This window comes from Neodiprion fabricii, chromosome 2, assembly GCF_021155785.1.
Source record: "Neodiprion fabricii isolate iyNeoFabr1 chromosome 2, iyNeoFabr1.1, whole genome shotgun sequence".
Lineage (NCBI taxonomy): Eukaryota > Metazoa > Arthropoda > Insecta > Hymenoptera > Diprionidae > Neodiprion > Neodiprion fabricii.
Genome location: NC_060240.1, coordinates 37,027,932 through 37,046,108, shown reverse-complemented (window position 1 = coordinate 37,046,108; position 18,177 = coordinate 37,027,932). Strand labels below are relative to the sequence as shown.

At 43.6% G+C, this 18,177-nt stretch overlaps 2 protein-coding genes across 12 annotated transcripts in view; one reads left to right on the top strand and one right to left on the bottom strand.

Annotated features, from left to right (window-relative positions):
* Positions 1–657, bottom strand: part of LOC124176904 — a 59,136-nt gene extending 58,479 nt beyond the window's left edge. Inside the window, exon 1 of the mRNA XM_046558767.1 lies at positions 596–657. The gene's annotated coding sequence lies outside the window, so the exon portion shown is untranslated. The remainder of the gene's footprint in view (positions 1–595) is intronic.
* A 786-nt stretch (positions 658–1,443) lies between these two features.
* LOC124176902 (broad-complex core protein isoforms 1/2/3/4/5) overlaps positions 1,444–18,177 on the top strand; it is a 74,824-nt gene continuing 58,090 nt past the window's right edge. For 4 of the 11 annotated variants that reach the window (XM_046558759.1, XM_046558758.1, XM_046558757.1 and 1 more), the window contains exons 1-2: positions 1,444–1,598; positions 2,124–3,272. The gene's annotated coding sequence lies outside the window, so the exon portion shown is untranslated. Of the gene's footprint in view, positions 1,599–1,787; positions 1,845–2,123; positions 3,273–18,177 lie in introns of those variants that run through there. The other 7 variants (XM_046558760.1, XM_046558762.1, XM_046558746.1 and 4 more) reach the window with 6 other exon arrangements.

Sequence of the window (18,177 nt, the reverse complement as noted above, 5' to 3'; positions counted from 1 at the left end):
ATCCTCACTCACCGATACTCGCATATTATATTCATTAATCTCGATGCAAGCGCGAGCGCACACCTACGTACGTACGTAATAAATACGTATCGGGGTGCTGTTCGTACGATACGACAGCCTTCCACCGCATCGTCGCCACGCAGGCACGTACATACGCGTATACCTTACACGTACGCACGCACCAACGTGGTACAGACGCGTTTCGAACGTTCAAGGAATTCAAACACGGTGTCTAAAACGCTCGTTATTACGTACATGTATACGTAGGTATGAAATAGAATGTAAAACTAGCATGATATTACAGTATGCAAGCTGCGTATACAATGTGAAATAACGCTGTCGTACGTACGGTCGCTGGCAACGCGTGTATGTATCGCACGGCTATGATACGGAGAAAAAAAGAAAAATAAAAAAGAGAGAAAAAAAAAAAGAAAACAGTCGCAGATCTTAGAAGTGGGATCTGGTGTGAGTGCATTCGTCCGTCGCGCACACAGAAGACCGTAATCGCGCGTCCAGCGCCTAGCTCGTAAAGTTCGTGCGTCGGTCAGTCGAAGCCCCGCCAAAAGCCCAGGCGATGGTGAAAAATCAGCGTTACCTCTGCCTCTGCCTACCGTTTGACGCGCAGCTAACTGTACGTAAGTTTGGCTATGCACAGGCTAAATGCCGTCCGGGGCAACGACGGCGGGGTCCCGCGGTGATGTCGGGGTTTTCGTCGAAGGAAGGGGGGGGGGGGGGGGGGGGGAGGGGGAGGTTGGCGGAAAGAGCGAGCCGGGTGGCTGCCGTTGCAGGGATGGTGGGACGCGCGAAAAAGGACGGAGGGAGGTGGGTGGGTGAGGGCGAGGGAAGGAGGGAGGAAAAAAGAGGTTCAGCCGCGGCGCTGAGATGAGACGCGGGAGGAGGGGTGGCGGCGAGGAGGGGCGCAGGGGAAGGGGGGGGGGGGGGAGGGAAGGAAAGAATTGGCGAGGACCCGCAACGAGGGGCGAGGTGGCGCGAGAAGGGCGAAGATATCGGGGGTGGGAGAGGGAGGGGAAGGAGGAACACCGTCGAGCCCTCGATGCCGAGGTGAAGAGGAGGAAGAGAGAATATCCCGCGAGTGAGTTACACTCCCCTGAATCCCCTCCACTCCGGCTCGGTTCCGCCGCCCCTCCTTGCCCCGTTTCGCCGTCAAGTCGACCTCCTCCTCCCCACCCCTCCCCCCCCCCCCCCCACCCTGCCCCGCCGTTCCTCTCGCTCCCTCTCTCTCTCTCTCTCTCTCTCTCTCTCTCTCTTCGGAGGTTCCTATGAATTTTGCGACACTCAATAAAAAGTGGTTCCACAGGGTTACCCATTTCGGTAACTATACACTTTGCCTCCTCGGCGGCTCTCCTCACCAACACAGAAACACGCCCGAAAAACTGCATGGGAGAGGCGCTTGGCCGGCCAACCCGCGCGCGGACGCAGCGATTTGCCCAGTTGCGTTCCCAATCATTCTACGACTAGGTAGTCCCGTGTCCAAGCTGTGCCACAAGGTTGGCGGCTGGTGTCATCGGCGAATAACGATCACCGCTTCTTAATTCCAAGTTTATACTTTACTTATCGTTTCTCCGTGCGGCCTGCCTGTATATACATATACATATATATATATATACATATACGTACATACATACATATACATATATATATATAAATATATATACATATACATATATGCCTAGATAGGCGGATACATATGTGTGTAAATACATATATATATTTATGTATATATATGTACATATGTATCTAAGTATGTACGTGCCTTGCGTACCTAGATACACGCGTATACGTATATGCTGCAATTCAGATATTATACGTCTTCCTTCGCAAACGTGAGATTTCTGTCAATATATATTATACATGTGCCTACATCTGCGTCTTGCATTCCCTTTTATACATATATAAATGTGTGTGTATATATATATATATTTATATATATATATACATACGTATTAGTATAGTATAAACGTGTTTAAATACCGGTAGATGCGTGTACAAAAGTGGTAGAAATAACGTATCGCGAGTACGTAATATAAAATTAAGGAAATTGCGCGCAAGGAATTTGTTATAATTGTATATACGTAACACGCGGGAATTTGATCGTTATTCAGAAAAGTTAAAAGTCAAAAGAAGGAAGGAGAGTAGTAGAGAATTGTAAAAGAAAGAAGAGAGGAAGAAAACCGAGGGAGAAACAACGTAAACAGATCACAATAATACAACAAGAACAACAAGACTGCAACAGTTTAAATATAATCTCATTGTTCGTCGGACTGTTTGTTTCGTTTTGTTTTTTTATTGTTACAAACATCGTTAGTGAAAAACGTTCAATCGTTCGTCAAAGACGTGCTCCGCAGTTTCAATCGCCGCACAAGTTTCGAACCAAACCGTTGAACTTTGACGCAAGACCAGCTGTTGTTATAAACGTTCGCTGCACATATACCGGTTCGTTCGTTCGGTTTTTCGGTGGTTTTGTTCTACCTTTAGTCGCTTGTTCGTCCGGATTACCCCGGAAACACTGCTCACGAAGGAGAAGAGAAGGAGAAGAGAACAACGAGGAGAAAAAGCAGGAGGGAAGTACTTGCAGAATTCGTTCGGAGTGCGATTCGAACTAGTCGTGAAAGACTCGGAAGGAGGAACGGTTCGAACTGCAACGGCGAGGGGTGTCCCGGGAGTTTTGAACGGAAGTTGAAAAAGAGTGGTGACATGCGCGTGTATGAGTGAAGCGTCGGCGGCAATCGAGTAAACGAAAACAGTTGACAAACTAACCTAATCTAACCTAACCTAACCTAACGCAACGCAACGCAACGTAATGTAACCTGCCGACGAGATAAAAGAGAAAAAAAAAGTTGAAAAAAGTCGAAGAGGAAAGAATAAAGAGAAACGAAAACAAAAAATATTAAAAAAAAAAATAAGCAAAAAGGAAGGAGAGGCAAAAAGAACCGCCAACTAAATTCGGCGATGGGCGGACGACTGCGGGAATTCCGAGTGCTCGTTAGACGGCCGCAGACGCTGCACAGCGACGCCTAGAGACTAGAGATAGAAAACAAGGAGAAGAAGAGAATTTGTCGTATCGCTTTTCGTTACTGGAGACGAGAGCGAGAGGAGAGACGGACGGCAAAATAGCGAGAGGCGAAGAGCGGGAGACTTAAACGACTCAATAGCTGCACGGGAGCGCGCCTGGCACCGAGGCGCAAGGACGCGGCAACGCCAGCAGGAGCGGAGAGCACATTGCTTTTTTCCATCTACGAGCATCGCGCAAGGTAGGCCTACGCACGTATGCACGTATGCACGCACCTACACACACGCCGTGACGTCGGGCGGCGGGCGCCCGTGGCCTTCGCGGCTCTCGAGTAGCAGAGAGTGTCCGCACCGAGAGACGCGAGACTCACGCGTGCATTCACGCGCCGCGCGCTCCTTCGCGTGACATTCGTTGGCAAAACGCGTCGTCTATGCGGGCGCCGCGTGCACGTGCGTTAGTCGGAGCGCGTTGGAAAACGCAGCGCGGGCCGGCTCGAATCGAGAGTGGGGCACTGGTACCGCTTCGGCTAGACGATCGCTAGACGAGGTGAATGTCGGCGCTCGCCTTTTGTCGCGCTCGGTTCTATACCCACCGGACCTCGGTGCTTCCTATGCCGGCCAGACGTCCCGCAGACTGTTACGCCACCCGGCCCGCAACCGACGCTATTTATCTAGCCTGGCTAACCTAGGCGACCCTCGAATTCTCCGAGGCTTCTCTGTAGTAATTGACGACGGTGAGCGTAATTTTCCACATTGCGCGCAGATCGGAGTTCGCGAATCGTTGCGCAACTGTAAACACTCGTTTCGTTTTCGTAGCTGTCGCTGCGGCTGTTTCCCGATCTTCGATACGCGCTTTGTAGCGTAAACCTTTCGAACGTCGGTGTGTACCCGCAGGTATGCTCGTATTTCCTCACCTGCAACAGTCGTCCCAAAGAATTTCAGATCCGTCACGTGGTTTCGGTTCAACGTTTGTTTCTTATTTTTATACACTCCTCGCGGTGAACGTCCGACAATGACCGATGCTAATTAACTATTTTCGGCAAACCCGTATATCTTACGAATTATTTTCTATTCGCTAAGTCAACGTTCCACCTACTCGTATGCGGACACGTATCGCGAGTGTAATAATTTTAATAAACAAACGCAGCGCGTAGAGATACACGGACGAGCGCGCAAGCGCGAATGCAACGATGGAAATACGCGGCCAACAGAACGTATGAAACGTACACGTTTGTAGAGCGAAAAAGGAAATAAAGAAAAAAAAAAAAAAAAAGAAAACCCCTTCCGCGAGTCTTATAAATAAATGTTTACGTTATATGCCTGCGTGGACATCTGCTGTCGCGATGTGTGCATTCGTGGTCAGATACATATAGTTTTCTATATATATATCTTACGTACATACTTACCTATACGACCAATCTTCTAGACGCATAATGACAGCATATACGTATATATATATATAGGCATGATTCGGACGTAAGCGTCTTACCTAATGGTTCTGCACACGCAAAAGCACGTCTGGATAATCGTCCGATAAACAAGATTTTATGCACAAGGTATATAATTATTATACGTAAATTTCGAGCAGCCAATCATTGTTTGCAATTTCTCGAGTCCTCCTCTTCTCTTGGATTATTTATTCGACCAATTGCTTCTCGCGGCTGCAACGAAACGTCGTCGTCGCGTAAGTTACTCGACAATTCTATCGGGCTTTGATAGTCGGATATGTATGTTATACGTATAACGCAGGCTGCTCGCATCGTTGAAACTCGATTTTCGAAACGATTCGCGGAGTGCAAAAAAATAAAAAAATTTTGTTTAAAATCCTTCCGTGATGTTTATAATGTAACACCAATTATTACCATATACTCGGCTATGTAGATACAACGATATCGTATGAACGTAACAAGTCCAACCGACTATCAAGAAATTACGTATCGCTAATCGAAACTGGAGTACGATCCGAATTTTAGATACTAGTTTACCCTGGAGTTTACCTACGTTCCGCAGACTAGGCTGCATAATGATATCGCACTCACCCAAAAATATCATTCAAATTACTCGAGATTAGATTAGACGCATAGTAACTAGATTACCTACTCCGTTATCGGTAAAAAAATTCACACGCTACGTGTCCGGATCGTGTGCATTGTACATACCTACAATGTCGCCGCAAATCACTATCGTTATAGATTAACTTTCTAGCCAGCTGTGTCATACTCGTGACAAGTGCACCGTACACGACATACACACAAATACTTACACGCGTACGTACGTTCGGGCACACATGCCTCCGCACGTACAGTGCATAGGTATAACCTGTGGTGTGTGTAGGTTATATTATTTTATACGTAGAGAGATACAGCCGCAGATCGAACGATTATCACGCTCGGATCTAAGCTCGTCTAATAAATCACCAATTTTTTTTTCTTTTTTTATTTTTTTCTTCTCTTCACCGAACTATCGCAGCGTTCAATTTCAAACGCTTGTACAAAATGCTGTTGAACATATTGTGTACATACATAAAATTACAGTAAAGTTTACAATTATTACATGTACATGTACTTGTTTTTTCACCACGCCGCGAACAATAATACACGCGGTGTAATGTAATCGTAATTATCCGCAACGATCGTTACCTTGTTTTTAGAAATAATTTTGAGGAAGGATTTCTGAAAAAAAACGTAAATGAATACCGTGGCGGATGTGCGTTTCCCCTGATGATTGAAAAAAAAAATAAAAAAAAATAAAAAAAACGCAAATAAAAATAACACTTCCAAACCGCGATACCTATTATCTATCTCGGCCTAGTTGTTGCGAGGCTCGTGTTTTATACACGTGCGGAGGAGGCCCACTTGGTACGAACGAATCTTTTCGCTCGCAAAACTTTTCTCCGAATGAGCAAAAATCTCGTGATACATATCTTTGAAATAACTATGTCTGTACGTGTGATACATTCCACGGCCGACGTTATACTTGGCGTACAAATTTCTGCTGCAGAGAAAAATAAAGTCGTACAGGTACGATGATAATTGATAAGGTAAAGAGGACGAAGAGAAGAATACAAGAAAAAAAAAAGAACTAGACGAAAAAATAAACACCTCAAGACTGTCACCCTTGACCCGATTTCATACTCTCATCTGGTGAAAAAACATGCACCTGATTCAATGTCGGCGAATCGTTTAACGCGAATGTCAACGCTTATTATAATAAAACCTGGATCGTGAATCACCTGATTCGTGCAGTAAAAATTAACGGCCACAAATTAATGTGCGGGCACGTTATATTATGGATTCTGCAGAATTAGGCAGAAGAGATAAATATGTAAAATATGACGAAACTGTTAACGTTGAGTGGAAAAAATCTGCATCGAATTTGGCTCGCAGCGATGCGTTTTTTAAAATTTTTGTTTGCTTAAAGACTCTTGTAGCTTTTCTTTTGAATTCAAGATTAAGTCAGACGGAGAACAGTGAAACGCTTGGCTTTTCCTCTCTCCTCCTCTTTCCACGCGCATCGCCAATAGATCCAATCTACCTGATGCACGATTCACGAATCTCGCAATTGCAGCCGCGTGCAAACGGCAAAAGCTTCTACACGTTTCGTTGACTTCTGGCTTATCCCTTTTTACCATTGAATCATCTTCCACGGTAAGCACAAATTTCAACAAACATCGATCCATTTTATTCAATGCCGCGATTCGCGATGCGCTTTTATGCAGTGGTGCACACACGCGTGTGTGAAAGACTCTGTGCAGATGCGCGGCTCTTGAAATTAGTCAATCTCAGAACCTGGCTCGGTTCTTCAGCGAATGATTGCGTGGGTGCGTTATTTTTCTCTCCGATTTCTTATTTCGATGCGGCGCTGAACGAATTGCTGCACGGGGAAAAAATAACTTGGATTCCGGTAGCTGCGGGAAGTGGTTGAAAATTTTTCTTTAACGAAGCGATAAATAGGCGTTCGTTACATTACGACAAACCGCAAGGTTGCAAATATCGAATTCGCAAATGGGGGCTACATTGGGAGAATCAGCTGCGCGGAGTGAGGGAAATTATTTACTCACACGTTACAAGTACACGGTATTATACGTATTACGTCTCAATTCACACCGCGGCATGCACAAGGTGTTGCAAATATTTTACACATATATCGCCTGGGGCAAGAGTTGTAACACATAAATTTATTTACAAATTAACGCCTACGTTGAGTTTGTTATACTTGAACAAATTGTACACTCGCCGATGTGCAATTCGATCGACTTATTGTTAAATACGTAAACGTATATAGTAGCTATCGCTAATTCAGCGTATCGTGTATGTACTTGTGTGTAATAATATATATGTTAAATGTAGGTGATCGTTGCGAAATTGAGTGCGGAAAAGAGAAATAAAAAATTCCATGCTGGCGAAATGGAAGTAAATATATCGTATTCGCATGATAATAATAATACGATTTATCGTAAGCTAGCTTTTATATTTTATACACATGTGTGTTGTATCGTCAAATCGATACATACTCGCATAGATGTTGGTACACGTATCACTACACACACACACAGGTATTATATTTATACCGTGGGTATGTTTATGCATGGAGGCATGAGCGTTTTGGCTGGGTCCTTTGTCGACCGTTTCGTTTCCTACGGGCGTTTGCGCGCATACGAAGCGGCGTGCGGCAGAGTTCGGACGTGTGTGGAACGTACGGATACAAAGCCGTGAACAAGTGTCCGAAGTGGCGTGTACGCGTGACCCTCGTCGCTTATTCCTGAACTTTCGCGACTCGCGAATACGGTGTCCGTATATCGAGGTACGCGTGCAGCGAGTCGGATAGGACGCGGCCTCGGTGACGCAATTTGCCGCGAATCGGCGCCGCCTGCAGCACCGAGTGCAACCGTCTATTCGTCGTCTGCCGCCGCTGCGGCGTAATTATAAAATTATATGCCAATGACCTATTTCCACCGAGCAAGTTAACCGGGTGCTCCGCATCCGCGCGTTACGTTCCTTATCCGCTCTGCCGCCTGCCGCATCGCGTTGTATCCGCGTCTCTTACGCAGCGGCGGAATCTCATCACGTGCTGAATTCCGCGCCACGCGGACCACGCGATCCTTTAAAGTTCTACGGGGTGGTCTCCTTGATATCGAAGGCCGTATCTGGAACGCGAGAAAGGGCGATTCTCAACGAAAACACTGCGGTGATGCGTTCTCGTTTGACGCGGAAATATTGAAATGGCACGAATTCGGAGAATTTACTATTGCCGTTTGTTGGAATCCGTGCCGTTTCTTTATTTATGCGACAAATGAACAGTTGTTGGGGTGTTTTTGGTTAGAATTTAATACGGAATCGCGATTAATTTTAAGCCCTTTTTCACGTTTGCGATAGGTGGACTTGTTGTTAGATGTGTGGAGAAGATACGTGTACCCTTAATGGCCTGTCGAATATTGGTCAAGCACTGCGAGATGGGACGGAATTCCCGTTGTAAATAATTCAATTTTTACAATTGAATAATTAAGTTGTATAACAGAAATTCTTTGACTAACGTTTGAACGATTGAATTTAACACCTTTTTCGCCTATTTTACACGAGACAATTTTTACAAATTTCAAAACTTGGACACGTCGAATGTGGAGGAAAAAGATTCTGCAAACGTCTAGGACGGCGAGTCTGTGTGCAAATATTCTTATAAGCGTAAAATACAACCGGGAGACGCGTCTCGTGTTTTGCTCCCAGGTTTTTTTTGCACCCAAGTATAATACACCCGGTTTTGCGAATGGCGGTATGACGTGTGTTATACCTACACAGATGCGTACATTTTACATTATACATATATCGGTGTACTTGCAGCGAGCCGTTATACGTCTTCTTTGCTTATGTAGCAAAGCCGAGCTGAGCAGCAAAGCGGCAAAGCAGCAGCAGGAACGCGGTAACAGTCGTAAAGCCGAAAACCGGCTCAACCCTTTGAGTCACACGTTATTGCGTCGAGTCAACTTTTATCACAAGATAGTATTCCATGGTTTTTGGTATCGTAGATTAAAAATCTGAAAGAAAATTTCAAAAATTTAACACGGCGGAGTCAATACGGCGGACGGAAATTTCAAATTTGATCAAATCCGGTCAAAAAACTCTATGCAAGAGTTTTCGGGGTCGCTGATTGGATTCGCCATAGTGAATTTTCAAAGTCTGATTCGAGATTCGTAATCGGCGATCCCAATAACTTATAACTTATGTAAAACATGTATATGCGTAGAGGGGTAACTTTGTTGTTCGTGAATTATTCCTTCAATTTTCACGATTTTTTTCAATCAATTTCTTTACAGCAATAATAATTTACATTATATCGCAATAATTACTGTCGAGTATTGAAATCCTATCAGTATACTATCCGAAATAGTAAAAAAACCGCAGAGAAATATCTTTAAAAGTTCTCCAAATATACAAAAAATGGATATAAAATAGGCAGTAAGAATACTTGTCACTACGACTAAAGGGCTTATTAGATAGAGAATCGCTAACAAACCGAGATGTTAAATATTTCTGAATATACACGTTTACTAAACGATGAGAAAATTGACTACGGTCGGTACAAGTTTTGGATTAACTTTCATCAGACTTGAATTACCCCAACTTTCAATTTCATTCGCGTGTCCCTTTCTTATTATGTCCGATAGGCTTGTATTACATTTGTTTTACAATTGAATATTTCTTTGACTCGATCACTTTGCGAAATCGTCTGCACATACCTCAAAATCAACCTCATTCGTGTATCAGGTTTCAGGTAGGTGTACGAATATCTACAATCTGCGTACCTGCATTTGGCAAACAAAAGTTTTTCACCAGTTCGATTTCGGACTACTTCAATCTTACCTTAACTTGCTTGAAATATCTCAAATCTCGCAGTTCGACGAATTTCCAACCGCATCAGTTTCCTACGTTCAACTAATTCAACGTCAGTTCCACAGAATCTTCGCGAGTCGCTCGTCGAATAACGCGGCGTTTCTTTCGCGTCGCCTTCTTACCGCTGCATCTGTTGCACGATGATCCTGAGTGCGAGCTAAAAACCGAAAGAAATATATTTCAGGCTCACCCGTTGCTTATGCGTGCATCCATTCAAACGCGCACACATATACGTACATACATATTTCTGGATCCGGGCTAGCGTTACATTTTGCGAGCTATCCGCGGAGTTGCCTAAATAAGCGCCAAACTGTAAAGGTATTCGATCCCTCCCGAGCCAGCTTCTCATAATCAAACGACGATTATACGTTAGTAACGTCAATTGTCATTTTACGCGTTACGGAACAGGATAAAAAAAAAAAAAAGAAAAAAGTTGCAAAAATTGAGCAGCGTTCGAAATCATCGATACGACGTTTTCTACGATGCAATGACCCTGCGGCGTTATAACCAACCAACCACCAAGTGCACCAGGAGTAGAGAAAGAAGGATAGAGTGTTGTTTGGCAGTTGGCGGTTTGGCCCGGCAGAAGAGGTCAACGGCCACCGAATGTTTGCGAATGCAGGCGACGCGGGGCGATGCGATGCAGTCGGTAGCTAACTCACCGAGTTATAGCCGCGAGGCCCCTTCACCCCCCCCCCTTCACCAATTCCCGTGCACCGTGAACAGGCTTTTTTGCGTGTGTGTCGACGAGTAGATTTGGCATTACGCACACGGAGAGGCGGAAAGAAGCACCCGCGACTTTCGTACAAGGTGGGCAGCGAAAAAAGTGCACGCGGAGTCCTCATCTTTCGTCTCTTTACCGTACCTGCGGTGGGATTTGTTATTGTTGTTGTTGTTGTTTTTCGTAAAAAATTCTGTCTCGACGTGTCGTGCTAATTTTCTACCGACGCTCACACGACGAGGACGATGACTTTTCTCGTTCTATTGCGTTGCAACAACGACGACGAATAATTTATTATACACGAACGAAACGTTAATCCCGATATTAATTATTTATCGCGTAGCCAGCTATGCGTGCCGAATTGATGCAGATATTCGCGTTAACCTCGCGAAGGAAAATCACAGCAAATCGTGTCACGTGGCCAATAATGGGACTGGCCTTCGCTTTCAGGCGCTGGATAACAACAACAAATTTATAACAGATGTATCGCGAGTCAAATCTCGCCGAGATTCTGCAGCACGCGTAGCCGTGTTTAATTTGTCACCCTGCATCTGGCTTGCGGATTTTTCACATTTCGTTGTTGTTCCTTTTTTTTTTCTAGTTTTTTATTTATTTATTTATTTGTTTGTTTTTTTTTTATCAAATTCATAATTTACTTCTTTTTTCCTTCTCCCACCTTGCTTCAATTTTATATCTTACATTCTTTCCTTGTGCGAAGTATCAAATCGACAGAATCGTTGTTTTCGTTTTTTCGATTCAACCGAACTTCAAATAAATTTGCATTCTACGTGCATTCGTATACGTGTTGCTTTCGTAAACGGATTTCCATATCTCGCTAGCTGCAGGCTGTCCAATGCAATTCGCCGAGGAAAGGGAAGGTCAAAGGGCCTTGAAACGCGGATTCGAATGTTTTCCTGTCAGAGGCAGATCGTGCGTGTACACGTGCATTTGTATTACATACATCAACGCAGCTTAAATACCTTTTATATGCGCAAATTTTTTTTTTTACCCAAAGGAGAGGGGGACGGAGAATGACGAGAATATAATAATTATAATGGTAAAGCATACTTGCACCTCGACGAAATACCGAAAGTGGACAAACGCTTTGCACACACATATATATGTATGTACATACATACATACATATATATATATATATATATATGTATATATTTTATATATATCTGCAGCACGCGTGTCGCACACGTGTCGCAACGTATATCGGTTATATTGTAATCCTCGAGTGCATAAGGAAAAGTATGACGGTACCTGCACAATTTGTTTTTATTAATTACCGGGCTATTATTGCAATATACCGCACGATCAGTGTCAGTATGCATATGCGTATGTCACGCATTGCATATGCCTACCTTCTGTATTGGGATTTTAAAATAAAACACGGTATACAAACGGAATTGCAAGAAAGCGTCAACATCGGAAACGGTGCGATGATAACAATTTCGTAAAACCAGAATTGCAACATTTACGTTTATAAATAAATGTCCGTATAAGTATGCGGAGAGGTAAACGGCCATGCAGAAATTTCCTGCAGCATATGTGTAATTGAAACATATTTTCGATCAAATTTCCACCGTGTATTACGACGATACACCGACGTACGTTACACGCGCATTAAAACCTTCGTGTGGTGAACGATATGCGAACCGGTATGCAAATCCGCGAATCGACGATCTTAACGGCATACCGTGTATAATTAATTGTATGCCGTCCGTCGTCGCTCTGACGCGGCAATGAAACGCACAGGCACACGTACGAGCACGTAACGCATGTATGTGTAACACCGGCGAAAGCTTAGAGATTTTTCCACTGTTTTGCATCGCTTCGTATAATTCGTTGAGATTTTTTCGGTACTGCGTAGTACTTGCACACTGCGGTGCAACAGCGGACGAGGAAGGACGCCGCTTGTCGGTGTAATAACCGCGTAAACGGTTTTAGAAGGTTTCCGCACACTCGCTTACGCATACGTGTATTGTACGTACGTGTGTTGCGTTTGCGAATTCGCCAAGGCGTCTCGGCTAGCTACGGTCACCGAGTTAAATATAATCGATGCGTCGATCAATCGAGTCCCAGAAAAATAATCGAACGCGACTCGATCGAAGCGGTAAAAATTTATCGACTGAACGATTGTTTCGTATTTATTTTTCAAACGGTGCGCGTGAAAAGAAAATTTCGTAAATTTCAGAACGTTGTCTTAACGGCTGATTTGTAGTTGAAATCAAAATATTTTTCAATCTCAGGTGAAAATATTCGTTCCTCTTTCACTAACAACGTCGAATGAGTACTCGGTAGGTAAGACAATGATTATAATTGATACTTAAATCGCATAGATCGGTATTTTATTGCATCGTTCGCGGGAGTGAAAAACAAACTCGGGAAAAAAATTATCCATTTTTTCGTCGTTATTAGTCTCGGCTTTAACGCAAACATTTACATGTCGATGTAATATCGCATCTGCAAACTGCAAACCGACCATAATCTGCGTACCCAAAATAATAGTGCGTATCGAAGGCGAGCCAAGATCGCGCGGTGAGAAAATCTCAAATTTCCGCGCAGCCGCGCTTCTATTATTCGCCTCACATCCCGCGATTCGCATCTCTCCTCGTATCATTGTCGCAAACATTTCCACCGCTATACCGCGTACGATTATTCGCATGCATATTTGTGACTCCCCTTCCATTATTTCCTTCTATTATTATATTCACACTCTGCGTATACCGTAGTGATATATATTTTTGCGCGTTCAACACACACCGTTACCTGTTTTTCTCATTTTCTGACCTGACGGTGAAAAAGAAGTTTCACGTTTCGTGTTTTTATGCTCGTTACGCACTTTTCGCCTAATTAGACGGTTTTATAATGAATTTTATACGCTTGTTTCTTAGATTTATTCCTTTTTTTTTCCATATCAGCGATAAAATATTTCTCACTCGTTATTAACGTTTTATCGATTACAAATTATTATCGCGACAGACACTCGCATATATGTACAATAATATCATTCGTATTGGAAAAATTTACATCTGTTTCATAATACTTTCCGATTTCTAACGAGCTTGTCGCAATCGTTACGAAAGAATGAACATTACCTTACCATATAAGCGTGTTTAGCACTAATTTTCACAATATCGTATATTGTTTTGCAAAAAGGTATAAGCAACGAATGAGCAAAAAATGAAACAAGTAGACCAGTTTGAAATTTGTCTCGTAACGAAATATTTCTTATTTCCTCGATGATTCTGTTTGTCGAATAACCAAGAGTTATTATTTTTACATTACTATATATTTCACGTACAAATATTATACCGGACTTTCTCGTCTTTCGTACGGAAACACTTATGTCGTGTAATATATATATATATACGCATACATACACGCGATGAATTTTGATAAAATTATTTTCTATCGTCAGGCTTATTTCGTCGTTTCTTTATCGCGAGTTGGATACATATATGCACGTGTAAAGCGTATCTATAGATAACATTTCGCGAAATAGTAAAAAGGCATAAAACAAAACGTGTCGTTTCGCGTTAGACGCACGTGTCGTCGGAGTTATAGTTCGATCTGATTGCGAGAGAGAAACGATACCTACGTTCTTACGTATGACTCGTTCGATCGGACTCTCCTTTCGCAAGAATAAAAAAAAAAAAGAAAAAAAAAGAAAAAAAATAGAAAAAACCAGCGATAGGATAAAAATTTTCATTCGTCAATCCCCGCGCGGTTAACGACAAGTTATACCCTGTAAATGATGATCTTTACACATCGGTTCGATCGTCGTGCGCTGCGCGTAACGTATCACGTTATAAGCAGAGGAGAGAAAAGAGTTTACCAACTAAAACAAGAAAAATGTCGTAAAATATTTTTCCCCAACACCTCGAGTCGGCGGGTCGAATACCACTATCTATCCTGTTTTCGGCTGTCCCCGTATAATGTAATACCAGTAGCGCATCCGGTGTCTCGAGTTCGAGTCACGCGATGCTTGTGTACGAGGTACATAAGTTATGTACACCATGCTATGTATACCGCGTGCGCCTCTACTCGGATTGTCTTGTTCTGATCACCCAATTAACGCGGAGTTTTTCACATCAGAGGTGATAACAGGTGCCACTGATTTTTCATTATTCGACAACATTAACCGAGATTTCCACTTTTCATTTTTTTTTTTTTTTTTTTTTTCGGGCGGATAAATTTTACGTCTGTTCAAAAGTTTGATCGATCGATGTACAAGTTGTACACGTGCGTGTATTTGTGGAAAAGTTTCGCTGGATACATTTTCACTCCAAAAAATTTTGACGAATCACACGCGTACGGTATACGGAAGTAAATAAAAAAATCTCCCTAATAAGTTGCAATTTTTCGCGTGCATAAAAATTCGCCATTTTTTTTCAACGAGTAATACGTCAACCCGTATTCAATTAACAGCAACAAATACATATTTTATATTCAATTCATTGTCATTCCTCAATTGGTTATCCGCATGAAAAGTACGAGTTTGCAGCCAGAATATGCAGTTTATATTCTCCATGTGTTAGTTTTTCAAGTCTATATCACACGTACACGCATACTTTGTAATTATTAATACATATTCATCCGAGCCCTCCTGATTAAAAATCATAACCACAAGTTGCAATTAGCGCGTCGGTTGATCTTGATCCGTGAGAGAAAGCGTGGCAAAAAGTTGAAAAAAAAAAAAAGAAAAGAAAAATAAATAAAACTACCCATCGATCGAGGAGCGACATAGCTACGGGGTACATGTACGTCAGGCGTGCACAACGCCACGTTCCCGTCGTGTGTGTTTTTCCTTTTTAATGCAAACGCGAATATGATAAACACGTGCGGGGGTCGCTGGTTGGCGTGCTGCAGAATCGGAGGGGCGGGGGTGCTTTTGCGGTCCCGCCGCAGATGGAGGGGAGGGATAAGCCGGAGGGGTGAAACGGAGACGCGGAGCTTTTTCGCGCGGCGAAGTGGGGGGCGGAAAGAAGGAGGGGGAAGTTCGTAGAGGGTAGCCTCGAACCCTTCCCCGCGCATTGCCCGCGAAACCGCGAGGTTACAGGTACCTTCCGTATTTCCTCAGCTCCCTTTTCCTTGTTGTTGTTTTTATTTATTATCCTCTATCCCTTCTTCCTCTCCTTTCTTACTTCTCCCCCGTCGCGTTCCTAATTCTCCGTGCATCTTTGACACGTGAATTTTTGACAGTTTTTCATCCTCACTTTTCGCTCACCGCGCTTTTGCGCGTGGCGTGCAGCTCGTGACTTCCTCTACTTGTTCTTGTTGTTCTTTTTTGGTTTTTCTTTTTCTTTTCCTTTTTCTTTTTACACCCAGCCCTTGCCTTGTCATCGATTTACCGGTTCGACGCGTCCCGTGTAAAACACGAACGTACGTACGTAGAACACAGCGTGCAATCCCATGCATGGGATGACGAGCCGATGCAGGGACTCTATGCAGTTACATGCACCGAGTATATTTCGCCCGAGATGCCATTATATTATCCTCTTTTATTTCCATCCAAGGACGTTTGACTCATCGGTCGAGTGACCGAACGCTATTCTGCAGCCGCATGCGTTAAACGCGGGCCGCGTGTGTACGCGAGTTTCTCCTCGTCGCAAACTAAACTATAGATAAGAAAAAAAGAAAAAGACGCAAACAACATACTAATTGCATCGAAGGCGAAGATTGTTTTGTTGAAAAGAAATGCGTCTAAATTCAGCCACTGGCTTCGCCTACGTGTGTTATAAAAATATGCAGCGCGCATTTTTTTCCTCCGTTTTCTTTCGCGCTACTCCTCGTTTGCATAACCCCAACTGCGTTCTATGCAATTATTTGACGCGCAGAAAAATATTCCGTCAGGGACAATTATTTGGCCAACGTTGTCCGCGGACGCAAACTTGCAGCTTCGTTTTTTGCGTATGTATAAACCGAGGCGATTTCCATCCCGCGTTATTCTCCTTCGTCTTCTTCTCCTCATTCTTATCGTGCAATCGCGTCAAAACTTGAAACGAATTTATTTACGCATTTCGCAGTTCCCGTTATATCCGTATAATTACACACATCGTATACGTAGGTACGGCGCGTATACTGGTTGCATTCATCCTCATACCTTACACAATATCCGCAACATTTCCGCCTCCCTAAAGTGCCTTCGTGTATATAGTGTATACATATACGTACACACGCGCTTACTTCGCAGACGTTATTCAAAATTCTAATCCAAATTATGACGACTTTGTACGCGCAGTTTCAATCGTACGTAAGTACTTTTACACACAATCGCGTCTCTCGCCGCCGTCGTTCTCTTCCCCTCTTCGCCTCTCCCACCCCGGCCGCCGTTGCCCGTTGAAAAAATTGCACGCCAAATTCCGTCCGTATACGGTAGAGCGTTGTTCTATTTCTTTTTTTCTTAATTCGCGTTCGTTAATCCGCAGCTTATTATATGTAACGGACTTCAAGGCCTTACGCGTACATTGTGTACGATCTACGGACTCAAACGTATTCAATTGCAAGTACGCCGAGATCAAGGCGAGCACAAGCGTAATGTGTGATACTCTCTCATACACCGTGCCGGCTCGATTCGTTATTGAATGCACAAGTATAAATTATACATATTACATGCATATATATATATATATATATTTTGGGTCGAAGCGAAGTATATCGTATGCATACATTTCCTGCCGGTATTCGTACGACGCGAAGACGTTTCCTGTTGATTCGTCCACGATACGAATACGAAAATTAGACGGGTTGATCCGATTATAGTGCACAAGAAAGTCGACTAGTCTAATATCGCGGCGCGTGTGTAAAAATAATACCTAATCACCCACACGTAAGTGTAATACGGTGTGCAATGTGTATACCTGGCCGCGACACATGTGATTTCGCTCATCTTGATATGTATTTATGTAGGTATTATATAGATGTATAGACGTATAAAATATACATATATATGTATATATATTATGTGCATACACACAACGCGTGGTACATTATAACCACAGCTGTGTATCTGTCGTTGGTGCATGATCGGACGATGATAAATAAATAGATATATTCGCGTATATACATTAGAGATACGTCTGTAGAAGGTGTAGTTGGTTCCTTACGAAAGAGGAGCCGGTATCATTCCGAGCTGGGAATCCAATCAATAAATATTACAAAGGAACCCCTAGGAGTGGGTGATGGGTGGAGAGAAAAAGGGGTGGTGGAGGTGGAGTGCAGCGGGGCGAGGAGGAGGTTAAGGAACACGGGGCTCGACGAGACGCGGATTCGAGGAATGGTCCTGCGTCTCGCGGCCCTCTCTCTGTGCCGATGTCTGTGCGCTATTTATATATTGCTTTTCTAGTAGCGAATTAAAATCCCGTTCATGCGCAGCCCGCAGAAGGGCGTAATGATTTTTTGAGGGGCGAATCGAGTGGAAAGATAGAGAGAGAGAGAGAGCGAGAGCGAGAGTGAGTCGGTGGTGGCGGCGGCGGCGGCGGTGGCGGTGGTAGTGGTGGTGGTGGCGGTGGTGGTGGCGGTGGTGGT